This window comes from Peromyscus eremicus, chromosome 8a (assembly GCF_949786415.1).
Source record: "Peromyscus eremicus chromosome 8a, PerEre_H2_v1, whole genome shotgun sequence".
Classification (NCBI taxonomy): Eukaryota; Metazoa; Chordata; class Mammalia; order Rodentia; family Cricetidae; genus Peromyscus; species Peromyscus eremicus.
Genome location: NC_081423.1, coordinates 72,993,994 through 73,015,541, shown reverse-complemented (window position 1 = coordinate 73,015,541; position 21,548 = coordinate 72,993,994). Strand labels below are relative to the sequence as shown.

Here is a 21,548-nt window from a genome sequence, read left to right as displayed (position 1 = left end):
ACACCCATGGCAAAACCACAAATGCACATAAAAAAATAAAATAAAATATATTTAAAAAAAAAAGGATGCCATGGTAGCATTAATTACGTAGCTTTTGATGTTATTCATTGCATTATAAAAGAAATGCGTGGGGTTGCAGAGATGGCTCAGCACTTAAGAGCACTGGCTACTCTTCCAGAGGACCAGGGTTCATTTCCTAGCACCCACATGGTGGCTGGCAACCCTCTATACCTCTAGTTCCAGTGGGACCTGACACCCACTTACGGCTTCCATGGACACTACATGCAGGCAAAACACCCATACACATAAAATTAAAATATAATGAAAACAGCAATTAAAAATGAACCACTTGGATACCATTTTGTTTCAAACTGGATGATAATCTACAAAACCCAGATGTGAGGCACATTTTGGAATAATTTGACAATGTACAAAAGATGGCTATAACTTGCCAAGTCTTTCAAAATATGATAGAATAAAGACAAACTTAAAGTCAAATGGCGAGACATAAAATATAACATGGGAGGTCTGGAGAGTGGTTAAGAGTGTTTACTGCTCTTCCAGAGGACCTGAGTAACATGGGAGGTCTGGAGAGTGGTTGAAAGCGTTTACTGCTCTTCCAGAGGACCTGTGTTCAGAGCTCAGCACTCTCACTGAGCAGCTCACACCAAGTGTAATTTTAGCTTTGAGAGACCTAGTGTCCTTTTCTGGTCTCCATACTTGCACAATACGGTATACACATACACATACATACACACACACACACACACACACACACACACACACACACACACATACATACATACATACAAAACAAAATAGTAAAATAAAGTAATTAACAAAGAGCAGAGGTCATGATCTAAGTATAATTGATATTACTCCCATGTTATTTGAAGCTCACCAAGACTATCAATGATTTTAAAACACAGTAAAGATGCTCTTTGGATGTATGTTGTGAGCAGTAACACAGACTGCTGTGTGTGATCACGTTAAAACAGGGCTAGGCACACTGATGGCTGTGTTGGAAGCTTATCCTTGGGAGTATTTGGTAGTACAAGAAAAAGGAAAGAAAAAGAAAAAGAAAAGAGCAAAGCTTTTTTCATTAGCAGTGAGTTTCAGTAAATTCTATAAAGTGGCTGGCTTTGTCCAACTAAATAGCTCTAAATGACATGTCTGAATGTTGTGACATTGCAGCTTAAATATCTAGCCAACTAATCTTTGTCCAAAATAACATTTCTTTAAAAAGTGTTAGATGGGCTTTCCTTTCGATGCTGTGTCCGCAGCCGTGATTATGCTCAGGCTACAGAAGAGGCTTGCCTCTAGTGTCCTCCGCTGTGGGAAGAAGAAGGTCTGGGTGGCCCCCAGTGAGACCAATGAAATCGCCAATGCCAACTCCCGTCAGCAGATCCGGAAGCTGATCAAGGTCGGGCTGATCATCCAGAAGCCTGTGACTGTCCATTCCCGGGCTCGATGCCGGAAAAACACTTTGGCTCGACGGAAGGGCAGGCATATGGGCATAGGGAAGCGGAAGGGTACTGCCAACGCTCGATTCTCCTGAGAAGGTGAGCTGGATGAGAAGGATGCGGATCCTGCGCCGACTTCTCAGGAGATACCGTGAATCCAAGATTGACCGCCATATGTATCACAGCCTGTATCTAAAGGTCAAGGGGGAATGTCTTCAACAACAAGCAGATTCTCATGGAACACATCCACAAGCTGAAGGCAGACAAGGCCCGCAAGAAGCTCCTGGCTGACCAGGCTGAGGCGCTCAGGAAGCCCGAAAGCGCTGGGAGGAGGGTCTCCAGGCCAAGAAGGAGATCATAAAGACTGTCCAAGGAGGAAGAGACCAAGAAATAAAGCTTCCCTCATGTCTGTATATAGATGGCTGCCTGTGGCCTCAGGTGGATCAGTCATTAAAATAAAACAAGCCTTTGTCTATTGCCCTTAAAAAAAAAAAAAGGTGTTAAATGGATCACAGGTAGAATAAGAATAATAGATACTTCCTATAAATCCTAATAGCACACAAATCTACAATTGTTCTATAGACACCCCACATCTATTTTCAGCTTATTTTTATCTTGCTTTGTTTCCTCAACATATGTGTGTGTCTGTGTATTTGTTTTTAACTCTACATGTCTTTTATAGCTATTAATTTATTCTATTTCATCATTATGAAATGTTTGAAATATTATACTTTCTTTCCATTAATTTTTATCTGTATCTTTAAAATGATATACATTTCTCATCATCTATATTTGTTTATTTCTAAGTTAACACTATGTTTTTATTTTATACAAGATATTGTGGAATAATTGTACAATTGAGTGGTTAAATTGTACAATTGAGTGGTTAATTCTACTTAATGAACAAATGTTATCTCATATAGTTATAAATATCTGTATCTTTTTAAATTCACTAAACTCTGTGTGCATGATAATCCATCTTGCTCAGATCACTAATGACTTTCTAATTTTTAAATTTCCAAATTATTGGATATCCTTATGCCTCATCAATATTGATCTTTAAGTCAGCAACACTGTCACAAAATTATGTTAAGTCTCATAGAATATTTCTTCCAGGGTGCCCTACCCCTGATTCATGTTGTTGTCTTAGGAAAAATAAAGTTTACAAAATAAAATGGAAGCAAATAGGTAAAAGGTAAAGCGGAATAGGAACTGTGTCATGAGGGAAATACAGAAAAGAAGCCTGTGAATTTGCAGGCAACATAACTTCTCTCAAAAATTCCACATGGGAACCCTCCAAACCATTTTTAAGTGTTTGATAAACAAGATTAGTCTATGTTCAGACACTGCTATGCCAAGAGTCACAAGATCCTCTACCACACGTACACTTAATTTTTCAAAAATTCCATGTGCTGGCTAGTTTATTGTCAGCGTGGCACAAGCTAGAGTCATTTGGGAAGAGGAACTCCCAACTGAGAAAATGCTTCCCTAACACTGGCCTGCAGATCAGTCTGTAGTACATTTTCTTAGTTAGTGTTTGATACAAGAGGGCCCAGCCCATGGTGGGTGATGCCACTTCTAGGCTGGTGGTCCTGTGTGCTGTAAGAAAGCAGGATGAGTAAGCATAAGGGGCAAACCAGTAAGGAGCATTCTTCCATGGCCTCTGCATCATCTCCTGCCCCAGGTTCCTGCCCTGCTTGCGTTCCACCCAGACTTCCTTTGATGATGGACTGTGATATGGAAGTATAAGCAAAATAAGCCCTCCCCTTCCCAAGTTGCTTATGGTCATAGTGTTGGTGTTTCATTACAGCAATAGAAACCCTAACTAGACACCTCATGACATGGGCGTTCTTTGTTGTCTTTTTACAAATGAGGAATCTAAAGTTTAAACAGATCAACTTAGATGATTTCATGTCCCAGTGCCTAGGGAAGCCAGACTTGGAAATCCAGGCATCCTGATCTCAATAAGTAAAATAACTAAAGATTAAGTAAAACAATAGTATCAACCCATCATCAGGAATGGCGGAGTACCCTGTGTCTACTCTGAGGTAGATGATATTCATTCTAGACCTAAAGGGGGTGAGGCTCTGTTACCAAACCAAACAAGCAAAAGACTGCAAAAAAAAAAAAAAAAGTGCAATTGGATAAGTAAGAGAACTTGAAAGGGACTCTCAAGTATACTCTGTCATTTGGAGATGCAGCTTTTTAAAGTGTTCCTGATGGGGCTCCTTGGGGAGAGAGAGAGGACCACTCAGCATTAATGCAGCTTTATTCACAGCCACGGAACACATGCAGACGAGCGAAGAAGATGCTGTCAACACCTCATGGAGCAATGTGGAAGATTCCAACACAGAGCATGTTGCTGTAAACAGACCCTCCAAGCAACCCGGAGCGGACAGTGTGGGGTGAGCTCTCAGATCTCTCTCGGCTGTCTACACATTTGTCTCCCTGGCAAATGCTCCTAACCTTTCTCGTGTTAGTCATAAGAAGCTACGCAGATAATTTAAAAATCATCGAGGTATTAGGGACTTCTATGTATATTTTGTTGTTATCATTTCACCTTACAGCAAAAGAAACTGAGGACCAATGTTACTAAGATAAACTCCGATGACCAATGTGTTCAAACCCATTCCAAGCATATAACATGGTGTGGAAATTCAGGCTTTGTCTTCTTGGGGATACATAGCGAGTTTTCAGTGGGACCAGACTTCCAAGTGTCACTTTCCTTACATTATAAAACAGGAGTCATAATACCTCCCATCCTGCTGTCATAATGACAAAAGTACTTAAATGTTATCATTTTGTAAATTCTAGAGTGTACTGAAATTCATTTTGCTATTCATAAATAAATAGAGACTGTTCATTGACAGCCAGTTTTGTCTTTTTCTATCAAGGTTTTAACAATAAAACCTTTTAACAATTTGGGGGATTCTGAATGTTCCTTTTCTTATATCTCATCCTTTTCTTTCTTAAAATAAGCCTTTTATTTTAGTTAAGAGCAAATGTAGAGCAGTTTTAGATTTACAGAAAAATTAGGAAGATGTTGCAGAATTCCCATGTGCACAGCTGCCTGCCTAGTCAGTTTTTCTCTTTGTGGACCTTCCTCCAGGCAAACAGATGTGTGGTCCTGCCTTCCATCTCAGCACAGAAAAGAAACATCCTAGTCCTTCACATTTCCCTTCAATTATTGTTATCTTCCACATCAAAGGAAAACTACTAAAACTGTCCCACAAATGGCTTTCCCTACTTTGCCTCCATTATTTCCATAACCCGCTGAGTCAGGGTCATCCAAGTCCTCTGTGATGCAGGATCCGGTGATAACTTCTCTGTCTCCATCTCATTCTTCTCTCATCATCATCCAGTTCAATTCCCTTCCATAATGAAGTCTCCTTCTCCTGCTTCTGTACACCACACCCTCCGCTGGTTGTCCTTTAACCCCTTTGCCATCTACTTTTCTGCCTGGTCTCTGAAGTTTGGCACATCTCTGCACATGGCTAAAACTCTCTGTTCCCCTTATTTCTATTTCATCTTTAAGTTATCTCATATGGTTTTGTAGTTTCTATTCCCCTTACAGCCAGTGCCTCCACACTGATATTCTAATTCACATCTCTACTTTGAGAATGATATCACATCTTCACTGGCTAGGTTCAAATCTCTACTTCATTGTCTGAAAAACATCCCAAGTTGTAAATAATCAAAACAGAATGCCTCGTCACTTGGTGCTCTCACCTGTGCCTTCCCCAGGCCCCATGTCAGAAATAGCACTATCCAGTTGTTCGAGCTAAGAGACAGGCAGCTGTTTTTTATATTCTGTTTTTCTCTCGACCATTCACAGCCACTCTACCAAGATGTTCCTTCAACTTTGCTTCAGACATGTACCCTCAACCCCTTCTCATTTCTCCATTTCTAGCATATCAAATGTTCTCCACATGACAGCTAGGGTGATTTTACTAAGACATTGATCATATCTTGTACTTTCCTGCTTCAAACTATGTGATGGCCTGACAGAGTGTTCCAAGCGCAGACAAAATCTCCCATCTTCCTTATTTTTCAAGGTTGTCCTGGCATGATTTGGCTTCTTTTTTCCACTGGGTCTTTACATCCCACCGTTTATTTCTCAAACATCAGGCACTCTTGTCTCATGTTTCAAATGTAAGAAGATTGTTCCTGTCTGATACCTTCCACACAGCATCCCACAGCTAGCTCCTTCTCACCTGATGAGAGACTATCCTTAACTGTTCAGGTTAAAGCACCTGCCTCCCCTCCCTTCACTTTTTCATATCTTAGTTTTAATTTATCCACTGTACACATCGATATTTTAAATTTCCCCGTTCACCGCGTTGCTTTTTTCCCTCCCTCTAATACAAGCCTCTTCACAGCAGGCACCTGGGGACCCACACTACTAATAATAAGGTGCCCATCAAATGCACGCATGGGTAAATGAAGGGGTGTGCTCTGTAGCAGAGATACAGTTTGGAAAAGATTGAAAGCTGTGTGGTTACTTTTACAACTTTCAGAACAGAGAAGTCTGTAGTTTGAAGAATTTCTTTATTTTATTTTATGTATATGTGTGTGCACCACGTGTACTATGGCCATGGAGGCCAGGAGAGGGAGTCAAATCCATTGGGACTGGAGTGACAGGCAGTTGTGAACTGCCCAGTGTCTGTGCTATGAACCAAACCCTAGTATTCCAAACCACACATTCAGAACAACCCAACTATTTCTACACTGACTCACCATTCCACCTAACAAGAAGTAGGAGCTGATTTCTTTCCTTCCTTCCTTCCTTCCTTCCTTCCTTCCTTCCTTCCTTCCTTCCTTCCTTCCCTTCCTCTCCTCCTCTTCCCTCCCTTCCTCCTTCCCTCTTCCTCCCTTCCTCCTTTCCTTCCTTCCTTCCTTCCTTCCTTCCTTCCTTCCTTCCTTTCCTCTCCTCCTCTTCCCTCCCTTCCTCCTTCCCTCTTCCTCCCTTCTTCCTTTCCTTCCTTCTTTCTTTCTTTCTTTCTTTCTTTCTTTCTTTCTTTCTTTCTTTCTTTTTTTTGAGACAAGGTTTCTCTGTTTATCCCTGGTTGTCCTGGAACTCTCTCTGTAGACCAGGCTGACCTCATATTCTGAGATCCACCTGCCTCTGCCTCCCGAGTGCAGGGTTTAAAGGTACAAGCCACCATGCCGGGCCATGAGTTGATTTCTAAGAGTTTCTGGTTGATTAGTGAATGGGTCGGGGAGTTCCAAACATTTGAAAGTTCCCTGGATGCTGACAGTGTTGCCAGAGGCCAGGCCAGTCTATTGATTGGCAGTACAGAAGCAACAATGCTTGCTAACTGATTATCTATTCTCTTTCAGGGCTTCCTCTCACATTACCTTCCTGAATCCTCTACTCTCATGGTATCAGCTTCCCCAAGTTGAGATTTCAAATCCTGTCTCTCCTCTAATACTTACTGCAATTTTACAAATTAAGAAATTTTCTTCAGGTTGTAATAGCAGAAAGGGAATTAATAATTGGACCTCTGGTGGCAGTGATACTAAATTCCTCAAGTTGCTCCTGACTTTGAATCCAAGGTGTCCCAGATATTGGAAATATGAAAAACTATAATGAGCAGTAAGAATGATCAGGAAAGATGTTTCCAAATTCAAAATTTAGGTGAGTATTCTACATATTTCTCATTTTCCCAACACCCAATGAACACTTATCGAAAGCCTTCCTATGCTGTGCTTGATACCTGTTAGATGGGGGTTGGGGGAGTATAAGTGTCTCAAGAAAGATACTTCATTTTCATGAGGTTTCATTTTGAAGGAAGGAGGATACTTTTAACTCTTCAACACTTAGGCCATCTACCTCTGGCCCCTTAACTGCAATGGAATTTGTTTATCAATAATGTGATATGGAGTCACCTAGACATTGGTGGGCTAACGGTCCCCCAGAGACCTCCGTGGAGACAGAGAAACAGTGATGAAACTATGTAGTGGCATTCCAAGGGAGTCCATATGAGGACTGGATAAGAGTTTGTTGTAAGAGTTGCCCTTATTTAGTTAAACTGCAAATCCTTACTGATAGTGTAGAAAGTATTAGCATACCATTGTTTGTATGAGGAAAGTTTAGGAAGTTGTATTGACAGGTTTGGGGGTTGTCTGAGTATGAAAAGGTAAAAAAAAAAAAAAAAACCCAGAACACTCAGCCATGCCTCCCAGGCTCTGGGTCTAAACCACTGGGTGAATGCTAGTGTCATTTAGCAGGAAGGATCGTGGCAGAAGAAGCCATGGGGCTTCATTGCACTGTGACTTGTTCAGGAAGGTTTTGGCTATCCTAAGACAGAGCTGCCTTGGAGACTTTCAAGGGTATGGATTGCCAGGGTCCAGGGAGTCGCTACATCCAACGTGGGATATCTGAGGGAAAAAAATCTACTTATACTCTGCTCTTACGTCTGTTAACTTTATCCCTCTAAGATAAAATTCCATCTATTCAGCTACAGCTCTGTCAGGCATTCAGGACAAGAATAAATCTAGATATACCAAGCTCTTTATCCATCTACTTTATTTCTCTAGGATGAAATCCTCTCTCCATAGCTTCAGTTCCTCTTTGTCCTCTCTCTTACTGTTCCCTCAAAATCCTGCTAACAACTAAGCTCTTATGCTTCCTGCCTCATCTTGGTCCTCTGTTTCTTCTCCCTCCATCTCTACTTGATTTCTACTCCTGGCTCTGATGAACTCTACAAGAGTTCTGCCTTACCATCAATTACCTCTGTGTTCTTCTCTTCTCCCTGGTCATGCTGTTTTGTCCTACAGAAAACACCTATTCCTTCTTCCTCTCGCCACATGGTTCCTCCTCAGGAATGTTGCTCTACCTTCCACCTTGATATGTAGAAACTTCTCTTGTTCTCAGTCAGCTGCTCTGGAGAACCACTAGGCCTCCAGGCAAGGGGAAGGTCTGAGCTTCATTTGCACAGAAGCAAAGCTATGGTCTCCAGCCAGCTTGTCTCCTAGGCTCAGTCTGGGAGTTAGTTACCTAGAAGTTCAGCAGGTCTAAGGGGCTGAACTGTTTGCTAATTGGTCTGGAAATATTTGGGCATGCAAGAATTTCATAGCAGAAGGCAGCTGAAATATTAAAAGCTGGATCACACCTATTATTCATAATAAATGGCTTGCCTTTTGACAGACCCTTGGCTGGTCAAAGTATAGCTTTAATACACAGCTGAATCTCTATAATATATTCTTGTGGCCCACCACACAAGGGCAATGCTCAACAGGCAGCTAAAGCGTGGGACTGGCAAACTGTTTACTAAAACTGACAATAAATAATAATATACCTGGAGATGTGAAAAAAATGTGTCTTCTGAGATGTACACCATGGAATTCAATGTAATTGTAAACCATATAAAAGGCTAAGTTTCATACTATTTAGACAAATCGGTGGATTTGTTGTCTCTGATTATAATGAAGTTTCTCCCCTTGGAAGGAGAAATCCATCTAATTACTAGAAAGGAAGAAAACCGTAAAATGCCAAGCCAACCAAAATGATCCTCACCCATACCACCTTCTCTCCTAATGCTTCTTGCTTTCTCCTTTCAATGTGAAAGCAGACAGCCATTTCCCCCAAGGGGAGGAGGTGGCATATAAATAGAATTAAATCCTGACAACACAACCCAATACACTTTCTCTGCACTCGTGTGCAATCTCATTTCATCTCTGTTGTGACTGAGACCTCTGGTAGAGAGTTCACACATCTGGGGATGATTTTAACATCGTTGAGCAACACATGCTCTGTCGTTAGATCAAACCTAATACTTTCTTTGAATTTCGTGTCATTTCCAGGGAAAGGGGGCTTTCTCCAGGGGACCGTGTGTGTGTGTGTGTGTGTGTGTGTGTGTGTGTGTGTGTGTGTGTGTGTGTGTAAATGTGCCAGGCACATGAACTTTGAGATTAAACGGAGTAGTTTTTTATCTCATCTCTGCAGCTCTCTACTAAGCAATACTAGTCCCCTCCCCCCTTTTTTTTCCAGGAGTGCTATAACAATTGCCTTCAGGGAACCTTCTGACTCAGACCTGCCTGTGGGAGGCAGCACTATGGTGGGTGTCTGCCAATGGATGTGCTTTCTCCTTGTGTAACAGAATCCTACTTTCATTCAGGACTCCCCTGTGTCCGACTCCTACGATGTGTTGTATCAAACAATCTCTTTGTTGGTAAAAATGCTCAACTACCGGCAACTTCATGTGGTTTGTTCTGACTCTCCCTTCCTCTTGTATCTTATAGTTTAGGGCAGTGAGAGGAGGAATTCCTTCCGGTCAACAGGATTGAAGGAGGCCTGTGTGGAAGTGACCCCTTCTAAATGGCAAGGTAAAGCCTATTTGTCTTTCTAGGAATACATAGAGCTCCTGGGGTAGCCACTCACACAACTGTGAGAATAAAATGTATTGGAGATGGAGAACAGACAGCTAGAAGGAAGATTTCCTTAGCAAATAGATCTACGTAAGCTACAGGTTAGTCAGATTTCTGCTGTTTGTCAGCTGATCTAAGTCTTTCACTGAGCCTTACTTTGTCTTTACCTCGTTGCTTAATAGCTGTCCTATTTTGTTCAGTTTTGATATTACCGAAGCTTCCTTTTCAATCAGGCTTATTAGTAGTCATCAGTGTGTGTTGGTCATTTGATGCACAGAAAGAACCCTTGAAACAATCATGAATGCATGAGTGCATGCTGTGTGCCAGATAGGCTAAGCCCTGTGCACACAAGGTCTCATTTCACCCTAACATTGAATTACATAGGGAAAGCAGATTATCCAGTACCCACATTTTACAGGAAAGAGCCACTGGGAAGAGCTTAAACAATATGCTCCAACTGCACAGCTGACGAAATGGACAGAATTAACACTGCCTCCTCACCACCGTGCCTGCTCCTCACCTCCTTTCTCACACTATAGTCAATCCTAGGCCCGGTTTCCCTCCTGCAGAGCTGTTCATTTCATTCCTCTGTAACTCTACTGTCCAACAGAACTTTCAGCAATGTTAGAACCGTCCCCCTTCAATACAGTAGCTACAATAGCCATATAAAGTGACTGAAGACGTGAACTAAGGAGTAGGATTCTAAATTCTGTTTAATTGTTCATTTAAACTGAATAGCCATATGTGTCAAGTGGATACTGTATTAAAGTGTCTCTTTGGATGATCACAACCATAGGACCCTGTCCAGTGCCCTGTTCTGGCAACATCTGTTAATAGTCTCGATGTTTTCTGGTGATTTTCTCCTATAGGTTTTGCTTCTGGAGATCATTAGAAACCTGTCCCCAACTGCTATATCCTGCTTCAAACTTGGTACTATAAGAATGACAACATCTGGCTTTGGCATGTCATGTGTGGCTCTTAAAGCGGAGGTCACATACCAAAGTCACCGTGAAATGAGAATAATACATATGTGGCACTTTTGTGGATTACAAAGAGACTATGAGATAATGATACTTTCAGATGAATGATACCTTTAGGGTACTTGGATGATTTTTTGTTTGTTGTTTGTTTTTTGGGGGGTATGTGGTTTGTTTTTTGAGGTGGGTTTTTTTTTTCTGTGTAGCCCTATCTGTCCTAGAACTCACTCTGTAGATCAGGCTGCCCTGGAACTCACAGAGATCTACCTGCCTCTGCCTCCCAAGTGCTGGGTTTACAGGCATGTGCCACCAACGCCTGGCTGCGCTTGGATGCTTAAAAGCCGGGGAAACAAGAAGTGAAAATCACAGACTTCATAATACTTGCATATTTCAAAGCTGAAATATCCCCCATATCCTCTACTTCTAGCTGGGAGGTTAACATCACCTTTATTGCATGAGTGGGTTCTAACTGGCTGGGAGGCTGCATGAGAAATCCATCAGTCTCGCCTGTGGGATATTATAAGAAAACCATTATAGCCAAGTAGCTAGGGAAGCATGGATGTCTATAAACTTCCTTCCAACAATAGGACTAGGTATGTCAAAAATGGCAAATGCTGTTTCAATATGACAGCCAGTGACTTTAGACTTCTTTGCTTGCAGAGCAAACTACTTCTGACTTGGCCAGTGCTGCTCATCTTAATTTAACGAGTGCTCTGAGAGCCGGTGTTTCTCCCCACATGTTGAGTAATCCTAAGAGAAGACGGATAATTACATTGACGGGAACAGAGAGTGTAGGGGCTGCCTAAGCGGACAAAGTGAAGTCATTGGAAATTAAAAACAAAACACGAATCCAGGAGTCCAGAGTGGAGAAGGGAAGTTTTATCTAATTCTAGCCAGCTGATGTCATCATAATCAGATCTATGACTGGCCAGGAGACCAGGGAAAACGGGGGAGGTGGAAGAATTCAGATATTCTATCCTGCATTAGCTTCAGCCTGATGTGTTCAGGATGAGGTTAGTGGGAACAAATGGATGTGTCTGAGCCTTAGCCTGGACCATTTCCCTGCAGAGATGATTCTGCAGCCCCAAAGAGGGACCCATCATGAATTTAATCCTTTGGCAACCTTCTGGCCTTCTCCCTCCCCCAGCCAGACTTTCTGTGGCCTTCCAAGCTCACCCTCCGCAGTGGTGACGTCTCGCAGACTTCCAGCTCATCTGTGTTCAGGAATGGGAGGGTCGGGGCCACTGACACACACCAGTATCCTGCAGCCTATTATTTCCTGCCTGCCCTGGCTCCCCTCCAAGCCTCAGCATGACAGGTGGATAAGTTCACAAGAAAGCTCTGCAGTGGGCCAGTTTTCCAGGAATGCTGCTGTTAGCTAGATTCACAAACTCCCTACCATCCTGAACTGAATGGGGAGACTGCTGAATGGGGCTGGGTTGGTTTTTTTATTTCCTTTTTTTTCTTTCTATTCCCCACCACCACCACCACCGTGTCTCTAGCTTGGATCCTGTGATTGTTTCAGCTGGTATGAACAACTCCCTACTCAGGCTTCAAGGGCTCCAAACACTTTCAAGAACCAAGTAAGGAACAAACACACTTTTCTTGTGCCTGGGTTCCCAAACCAATAACCAACAGTTACTGTGTTTCCAAATTAGTGGCCCACCATTGAGGACTGGAAGGAGAGGCAGTGTGTGTTGTTGAGGAACACAGGATGATCAAGCTTGTGGTCTTAGCCTGCTTCAGCAAGAAATGTCCCAGTGCCTCCGGAATCTGAGGGGAGGAGGAGGTGGGGAGAAGCAGAGGAGATCACTGCAGCCCAGCATGATTTAGAAAAGTGAGATCAAATTTGGAGAGAGAGATTATTTCCTGAATAGGGCTTGGAGGTTACAAAAATGTCTGAGCTTCCAGTAGGCATATGATTTCATCCCCCAAGTAAAATGGTGAGTTAATAGCATATGTCATCTTGCAAATGCTTCTTGTCCACTGCCTTGGGCTGGTCAATTTAAAGCAAGCTCCAAGTCATCATACACTACACGCTGTATTCAACAGTGCTGTGGGATGTTCTGTATGGCAAATGTGTTGCTCTGATTGGTTAGTAAATAAAACACTGATTGGGCAGTAGTCAGGCAGGAGGAAGTATAGGCGGGACTAACAGAGAGGAGAATTGAGAGAACAGGAAGCTGAGTGAGAAAGACACTGCCAGCCGCCGCCATGACAAACAGCATGTGAAGATGCTAGTAAGTCACAAGCCATGTGGCAAGGTATAGATTTATAGAAATGAATTAATTTAAGATATAAGAACAGTTAGCAAGAAGCCTGGCCACTGGCCAATCAGTGTTTTATTTACTAACCAATCAGAGCGACTGTGGGCCAGGCAGGAAAACTCTAGCTACACGACAGAGCACACACTGCAGGTTATTGGTGCCTCCCCCTATGCTGAGAGGGTGAGAACCAGATGGAATGGAATGTGGGAACAAGTCTAAGTCTTAGCCAGCAATCAAGAAAGAGAGGTGCTCAAGTGAATGATAATTTATCCAGTGATGAATATCATAGAGGCATGTGTAAATACTGCACTGATTCAAAGGAAGGAGATACAGGAAAAGACACCCATCCCAGGGAAGTGCAAGCTGCAGTTTTTCCTATTCTGGGTTAGCAGAGCCAGGAAGATTCAGACTTGGTCTACTGGGCTATAAGTAGTAGATCTGCTAATGGAATTGGTGGTTGAAAATGTGACTTTGGATAAAATGACAATGTTAAGGCCAGAGCCGACATCTGTTTTATATGGAGCGCTCATTGGGTGGTAAGTAATCTCCGAGACCTTACCTCTGTAGTTGGCATTTTCAGAAGCCCATAGGATGTTCTCTGTAAAGAAAAAAGCATCTTGGAAGCAGCAGGATTATGATTTTGTTTTTTTCCTTTACTCTTAGTTCCTCCCATATCCACACACCCAGTGCTCACTCAACACACTTTCTCTCCTCTGTCATCTTTTTGGAAAAGATCTTTGGTGTCACTTTTACTCTCATCAGGAATGTCTAACATCTCTTGACTCTTACTTGGTCATTTGTTCATCCTTTTAAAAGTTAATTCTGATTCCCAGAGAACTAAGTATGAAATAATACTTAAGGCCTAGAACCATCTGGAAAAATCACAAAGAGGTCTGAAAGAACCTGAAAGCACTGAGCAACAGCTGTAGTGTGAGCGAAGGACAATCATGGGAGGTGGAGATGGAGAAGGAGGTTCTATCTGGCAGGTGTAGGGAGGTGGCCTGCCTCTCCTAGCTTACAACTTCCCTCCCCTGGCTTACTCTACAACTTTTGTTTTCTGTGCATCCTATCCATTGAAAGTTATGAGTTGCACCTAAATATTTACTTGGAGATTCTAAACAGTATTATGATGGATGCATATTCATAGTAATTTCATATTTAAGGAAAATGTGATAATAAAAATGCTGAAACAGTTGACTCTCTGTCGCCTTGGATTATGATTCTTGACACACAACCATGTGTGTGCTGAAAAACTCTGGGAGGGTAAGATAGTTCAAAACACAAAGGTAATGGCTCCGGGTCTGATGGCAGGAATTTGATCAGTAGACCCAGATGGGAGAGAAAACATGCTCCTGCAAGCTTTCCATTGACTTACACACACAGGCACACACACACACACACACACACACACACACACACACACACAGACACACACACACACACACACAGAGAGAGAGAGAGAGAGAGAGAGAGAGAGAGAGAGAGAGAGAGAGAGAGAGAGAGAGAGGGAGGGAGGGAGATTTGTGTTTTATAGAACATGACCAGCAGTGTGTAAAAAAGTACTGTAACAGGATCCTTGAGCATTAATGTGCAAAAAGTCCACATGAATTGCTCTAAAAATAAATAACGATAATCCCAAATGAATTCATTGGGTAGGACAATCACCACTGATAGTTACCAATATTAAAAAGAGACAGTGGGTGCTCCAGAGGGAAACACAATACTTCAGAACACCTGTATCATTGCTAAAAACATCAAATCTTACTCTGGCCAAGATTTTACATTTAACAGATAGTGGGAAACGTGTTATTTATTACATAATTCTTAATGATAAAATAAGTATACAAATTTATTTATAAATAAATGAAACTATAGTAATCAATGGATATATTAACAACTTTTGAAATTTTATTTAAGTGTATCTGCTTGTGTCTGTGTGAGTATATTCTACATGTGTGTGGATACCCATGGAGGTTAGAACAGGGCACCTGATCTCCTAGAGCCCAAATCATGGGTGGTTGTGAGCAGCCTGATGCGGGGCACGCTCAGGTACTCTGGAAGAGCAACAAGCTCTCGTAACCACTGTGCCATCTCTACAGGCTTTAAATGGGACCTCGGAAGTATAACCAGAATCCAGGAAGTTTTGCAGGACAAATAGCCCAGACAAAAGATTTATTAGCCGTGTGGAAGATTTATTTTGTCTTTGACCTTAAAAACAATTTAAGATAATTGTTCAGTAGGATGACTCTAGACATTGCTAAAGTATTGTGTATAACAGTAAAGTCTGGGGGAAAGAATGCTGACTGCATTTACTGTAAAGAAACAGCACACATTGGAATACGTTGTCTATAAATAATTTTGACTTGAACACTGCAAAATGAGCCCATGTATTTAAATGTAGTTCTTCCCAAATCTGTGCAACTGTTGTATATCAGTTAAAATTGATAATGTAACAAAAATTATGAAGGACTCTGGGACATTTGAACATTAACTAGGCTTTGGTGGATTTTTTTGGTTATTTCTTTAATTAATTAATTTTATATATATGAATGCTCTGTCTGCATATCTACTTGCATGCCAGAAGAGATCATCAGATCTTATTATAGATGGTTGTGAGCCACCATATGGTTGCTGGGAATTGAACTCAGGACCTCTGGAAGAGCAGCCAGTGCTCTTACCCTCTGAGCCACCTCTCCAGCCCTTGTTTTAGTTTTTGTTTTCTTTAAAAAACATGCATAGCCCTGGCCAGCCAGAAACTTACTATGTAGAACAGGGTAGAATTCACAAATATCCTCTGTCTTTGCTTCTAAAATGCTGGGATTAAAGATGAATACTATCATGCCAGGCAAACCAGATATTTCATATAAAGAAAATGTTCATAATTTTAAAGGTCAGGTATACCGGTAAATGGACTTTTCTGGAATTTTATCACTAAGAGATACACATTGTAATATTGGTAGATGAAATGATATCTGGAGTTGGCCATAAAACACTCAGAAATGGAGATAGGAATCAAATTAGGTCACCCATAGATTGAATTATGAAAGATAAATAACAGGAACATGGTAATCCATTCTGTTTTAGAAATATGATATGCTTGAGATTATCCAAATAGGAAGAATTTGAAATTCAGATTCCTGGGTATCCTTGTGACTTTTTTTTTGTTGTTGTTGTTGTAACAAACACAATGATTAAAAGTAAATCAGGAGAGGAAAGTTTTTATTTGTTTGTTTTGTTTGTTTGTTTGTTTTCAATTCACACTGCCAGGTCACAGTGGATCACTGAGGGGAGTCAGGGCAGGAACTGAAGCAGAAACCATAAAGGAGTGTTGCTTGCTGGCTAGCCTTCCAGCTTATGCTCAGCAAGCTGTCTTATATAGCCTAAGACCACCTGCCCCTTTAGGGACAGTGCTGCCCACAGTGTGCTGGGCCCTCATCTATCAATGAATAGTCAAGACAATGACCCTATAGCCATGTGCCTAAGTAAATCTGATAGAGGCAATTCTTTAACTGAGGGTCTCTCTTCCCAGGTGACTCTAGGTTGTGTCAAGTTGAGGATAGAAATGAACCAGCATACCAGGTTTTGTGTGTTGGAAATCCTGACACCATAAAGCATGGTGTCACGCATAATAATATTCATTCATGTATGACAATCATCCTGTGAGCAGTGACCAGCATCCTTTGGAAGAGTTCTCTAATGCTCCCCTACTAAACCAAGGCTCATTCTGTGGTCACATAACCATCTTGGCGAACACTTTCTTACTAGTCACATAGGCAGGAGAGATGCTGCCAGGCCTCTCAGGAAGGGAGACATTAAGTTGGTATCAATTCTCACTCCACCCCTTCCAGTAGGAAACGATGTTATCCTGGAAAGAGAAAGGAACTGGGAGGTGCCAGTCCACCTCAGTGCTGGCAGGTGGCATCACAGAGCACGGACTACACATACCCTTTTTCTTCCCACACTGAAGACCTTTTCAAATGGCAAGTATCCCTTGGTGCTGGAACTGAGATGTGGAAGGCAGGGCTCGCTGCCTCATAAAGTGAGACACAGACTTAACACAGGAAGAAAAGTCATGCTGTAACTCCATAGAACATGGACACCCATGCCAGCTGTTTGCCGGCAGGTGGCCTTCCGTGAAAACCAGCTGAGCCTCCCTGGGATAGTAACATGATTTGTGTCAAGGCACAGCTCTGTAGTTCTGCCAACACAAGAAAAAGAGTCTTTCAGAAGAATCTCTTGCTTTTCGTGAGAGGTTGTAGGCTTCAGATTTGCCTAGAGTCAGCTCATCTCAGGGAAAGTGGATGAAATGACTTCACCTTACCCCTGCCCCCAACACAGGACATTATGATGTGTAATTGCCTTACCTTTCCTACTCAATCCAAAGGGACCTCATTATATACCACTGGGAACCTATGAACTAGCCCAATGGGCACTGTTTGTATCCTGATTTTTTACAGACATAGATCCTGAAGTTTATTTAGGGTCTCAGTGACTTGTCGAAGAACACTCAGCTCAGGGTCAGAACTAGAATTCTGGTCATCTTGCTTTAGACTTTGTGCATTTAAACGTGCCCTCACACACACTTATTTGCCTCCATGCAATCAACTTGCCTTTTAATTCTCATTCTTCTCTTCCCATCAGTATGTGATGTGATGTGATGTGATGTGGTGTGGTGTGTGTGTGTGTGTGTGTGTGTGTGTGTGTGTGAGAGAGAGAGAGAGAGAGAGAGAGAGAGAGAGAGAGAGAGAGAGAGAGAGAGAGAGAGAGAGGAGATGTGCTTGTTAGTGTGGATATGTGCTTAAACATGTTGACCAGAGGTTGACGACATGTGTGTCTCCTCAGTGATGCTCTTCACCTTCCTCTTAGCCCCTCACTAAACTTGAAGCTCATTGATTCAACTAGACTGGCTGGCCAAAAAGCTTTGGGGATCCATCTGTTTCCATGCTCCAAGCTCTGGGGCTACAGGCCAGTCACACCCAACCTAGCTTTGTGCTTGAGTGCTGGGAAGAGGAATGCAGGCCTTTATGCGTACCATAGGAGACACCACCCCAACCCTTGTTTGTTCGCTTGCTTGCTCTGGTTATAGCATTATAACCATATAGCCACTTACATACTTGGTTTAAGAGCCCTGTTATGTTGCTTTTTGAGTTCAATAAACACTATTTACCTCTATATTTTTCATGTAGCATTGGCTCAAAGGTGCCTGGTTGAGTGTGTACAATCTGAAACTTACATAACTTAGTTTGCTCTGTCGAAATATCCCCCAATGCACTAGAGGAAGTTAGACGAAGCAAAGGGGTAACGGTGATTCATCCTTGCATAATTAAAGCCAAAACATCTTGGGCAACATCATCACTTACGCCCTTCCTAATCTGGCTTTGCACAAACTGAACTGGTTGGAAACGAGTGCCCACTGTGTTTTAAACATCATGGCTTCACACGGAGGTGGGTGACATGCCCGGGAAGTAAATATGTTTGTGTGGCCACTCCCAACCTTTCTTGCCCTTTGTGACTCCAGATTGCATTGAGTGTGTGAGGAGGGAAAGGGCAGCCCTCTGGGGAGATAACTAATATGGTCTGAAGGATGGAGATCAAAGAACAGCCTTGGCTGCAGACCGCATAGTGCCTCTCTGATGTCTGCGCACCGGGTACCCCCTGTAATCTCACATGGCATTTTGCACCCTATCCTGGGGTCAGCACTCTTCTCCACTACTCTGTCCTCACACCACTGTTATTTCTCAGAGGCTTCTCTGTCAAAATGACAGCTCTGCTGTTCGTCTACACACAACTCTGTCTAGCCATCAGACAGCACCAACAACAACCTTCTTACAGACCCAGTAAGAAACTGGTTTTCACCTAGTATGGAAATCCAGGCAATGTGTGTTTAAACTTTCCATAATTTATTTACTGAAGTGATTGATCCTACTGAGCTTCTCTACGTAGTTTCTAATTCCTCTAACTTATGATGACGTCATAAATCTCATCAAAGTTTCCCTTTCAATCACGTTACCTGGGGTTTGCACCAACATTTTCTAGTGGTGAGTGGAAGTTACTGGTAGAGTGATGTCACGCCGGTAATGGCCATGAACTCTACTACACCATTAGGGATAGGTCCCACGGACTTCGCGATGCTGCGTTTGCTTCCTCCTGTTTCAGTTTCTGTTTGGGAAGTTTCCTTAATTCCTTAATTCTTAAAAAAAATAATAATAATAAAACAAAATCTGTCTTATTTTTTCCTAAAGCCTGTCTTCAGATGTTTCTAGTGAAGTTAATTTTTGTCTTTGAGACTGTGGTGATCCCCCAAGAGGCTCCTCTGCCCCTCTTGTCTTCTTTACGGTCGTCTCCTCCCCTTGTCTTTTCTTGACCTAGTTCAGTGTGACAGGTGTTATCTACCTGCTGGGTAGATCTCAAGTGCCATCCATGGAGTGGCCCAAGAATCTTGGCCGCTGCCCTCCAAAATGCTCAGACTCCTTTCGTAACCATTTAAAAATACGCCATCGTAGCTGTGGTTCCAAGTTCAAGGGCTTTATTTTCACTGTGTGCTTCAAATATCACCACCATGCTCCAAATAGAAACCAGGGTGGCAGCTTGTCTATGAAAATTTGCGTTTGTCCATTCTTTATCTTTCTGCTTCTACATTCCTTCCCTATCCCACACCGACACTGCCCCTTATTGGAAATGCATCTATCTGGGAGCAATTACTCAAGAGCTTTCTGCTGGTAAACACTTCCCCCGGGACATCATCAATAAGCCTCTTGGGCTCCATGAATGACATAGCAAACTATTTGGTCCTCATTTTGGAGACTTTCCAGTTTGTTGCTGTTATTCTCCAGGAGAAAGACACACTCAAAATTCCAGCTTAAGACCCTGGATGAGAAGGTGAGACATGAATTGTTTGACCTGGGTACCTTTGGGCTGTCTGAGAGGATTTCTTAAGTCTGCTGAGCAGGTGGCCTCGCCATTTGATCCACAGCTTGTCACGAACAAATCAAGTCCTAAATACAATTCTGCTCAGAGGGTTGATATTCTGTGCAATGCCAAGCCCTGACACGTGTCCTTTGGAAAGTACTCTTGGGAATGCCATCTTTTTCCAAATCCTTTCTCATTCCATAGGTGAGAAATTTCTTGTATCTACAGAGACATGAAATCACTAGGAAAGGCAAGCTAAAGGAGAAGCGCCATTGACTAGGTAGCACTGTGAGCAGCGAAAAGGAGATAAAAAGCCTGGCTTCAGAACTGTCACAAATTCCTCTCATTTTGCTCTGGACAAGATATTTCTTTAACTCACCTTCTCAATTATGTATGGTACCCTGGGTTTCCTCTTAATTGTCAGTTGGGCAAAGCCTTTATGTTGTAAGGAGACACCCTAGCATCTGTAGTGACCTTAGGCAAAGTGATTGACACTAGATCCTGGAGTCAGATGTCTCTAGTGACGCAACTTGTTCTCCCAGCAGCAGAAAAGCTTCCTGCCACGATTAAGTTAGAACCGTGGAAGTGCTAAAATGTGTGGTTAGCCTTCCTCTGATGCAAGCGCCGGTGTTATTGAGCCTGGTTGCAGAGGAGTGTAGCAACACAAACCACCCTACCTCCAACGTCTCCGCTCCCTTTGGCCTTGCTACTGTGCAAGACAGCGTGCTCTGTGCATGGGCCAGGCACTTGAACTACTGAAGATCACATTCACACCTCCTCCAAACTTACAGGGTTTTTTTTTTTTTGTTATGTTTTATTTTGTTTTGTTTGTGTTAACTCTACCCCTACACTTTCTTTCTTCTAGGTTCACAAAGCAATAGGACCACCACTTATTTATGGATGCCAATGTCTGAGCCCTCACTAAGGAGTTGCAGCAAGTAAAACAAGTAGCAATCCATGCTGCATTTGCACTTGGAACAGGAGCAATCATCTGCTTGCTTTCCTGGATAGGAAGCCGGGGTGAGCAAACCCATCATTCTCTTTCTTTTGGATGTAGCCTACAACCTCCAAGGCGAATGGCGGAGAAGCCCAGAGTAAGGAGTGGCAGATAACAGGATGACCCATTCCATGTTAAATCAGCACAAAGTCTTTCTTAACTCCATGTGCCCCAGTGGCCCCAAAGTCTGTTCATTTTCAAGGTTCCTAGGCAAAGGGTTTATCTAGAAGATGGCTGCCTCCTCAGTGGTTAAATAAGGATTACTCTCAATTGCTACTGGTAAATTTGCCAGTGTTGAACTACAACTAAATCAATGATACAAAAACACATATAAAGTCATGGGCCATAAATATTTTGAATTAAATTGAAAATGATTGACAAACAAATTAGGGACCGATTCATCTAGGTATTTAATTCAAATAACCTTGTTTGATTGTTCAAATAACTTCGTTCTGACTCTGTCTTGATGACTGAAGTCCTGGAATCCAAACAGGGATGATTAATATTCAGGTTGGGAAACCGGCAGTATAGGGTCTTACTGTTTTTATAGAATATTTATGCTCAC

The 21,548-nt window shown here is 42.3% G+C and overlaps 1 pseudogene; it reads left to right on the top strand.

Moving 5' to 3' along the window:
* The first annotated feature begins 1,285 nt into the window (after positions 1-1,285).
* Positions 1,286-1,857, top strand: LOC131916306 (large ribosomal subunit protein eL19-like; annotated as a pseudogene).
* The last annotated feature ends 19,691 nt before the right edge of the window (positions 1,858-21,548 follow it).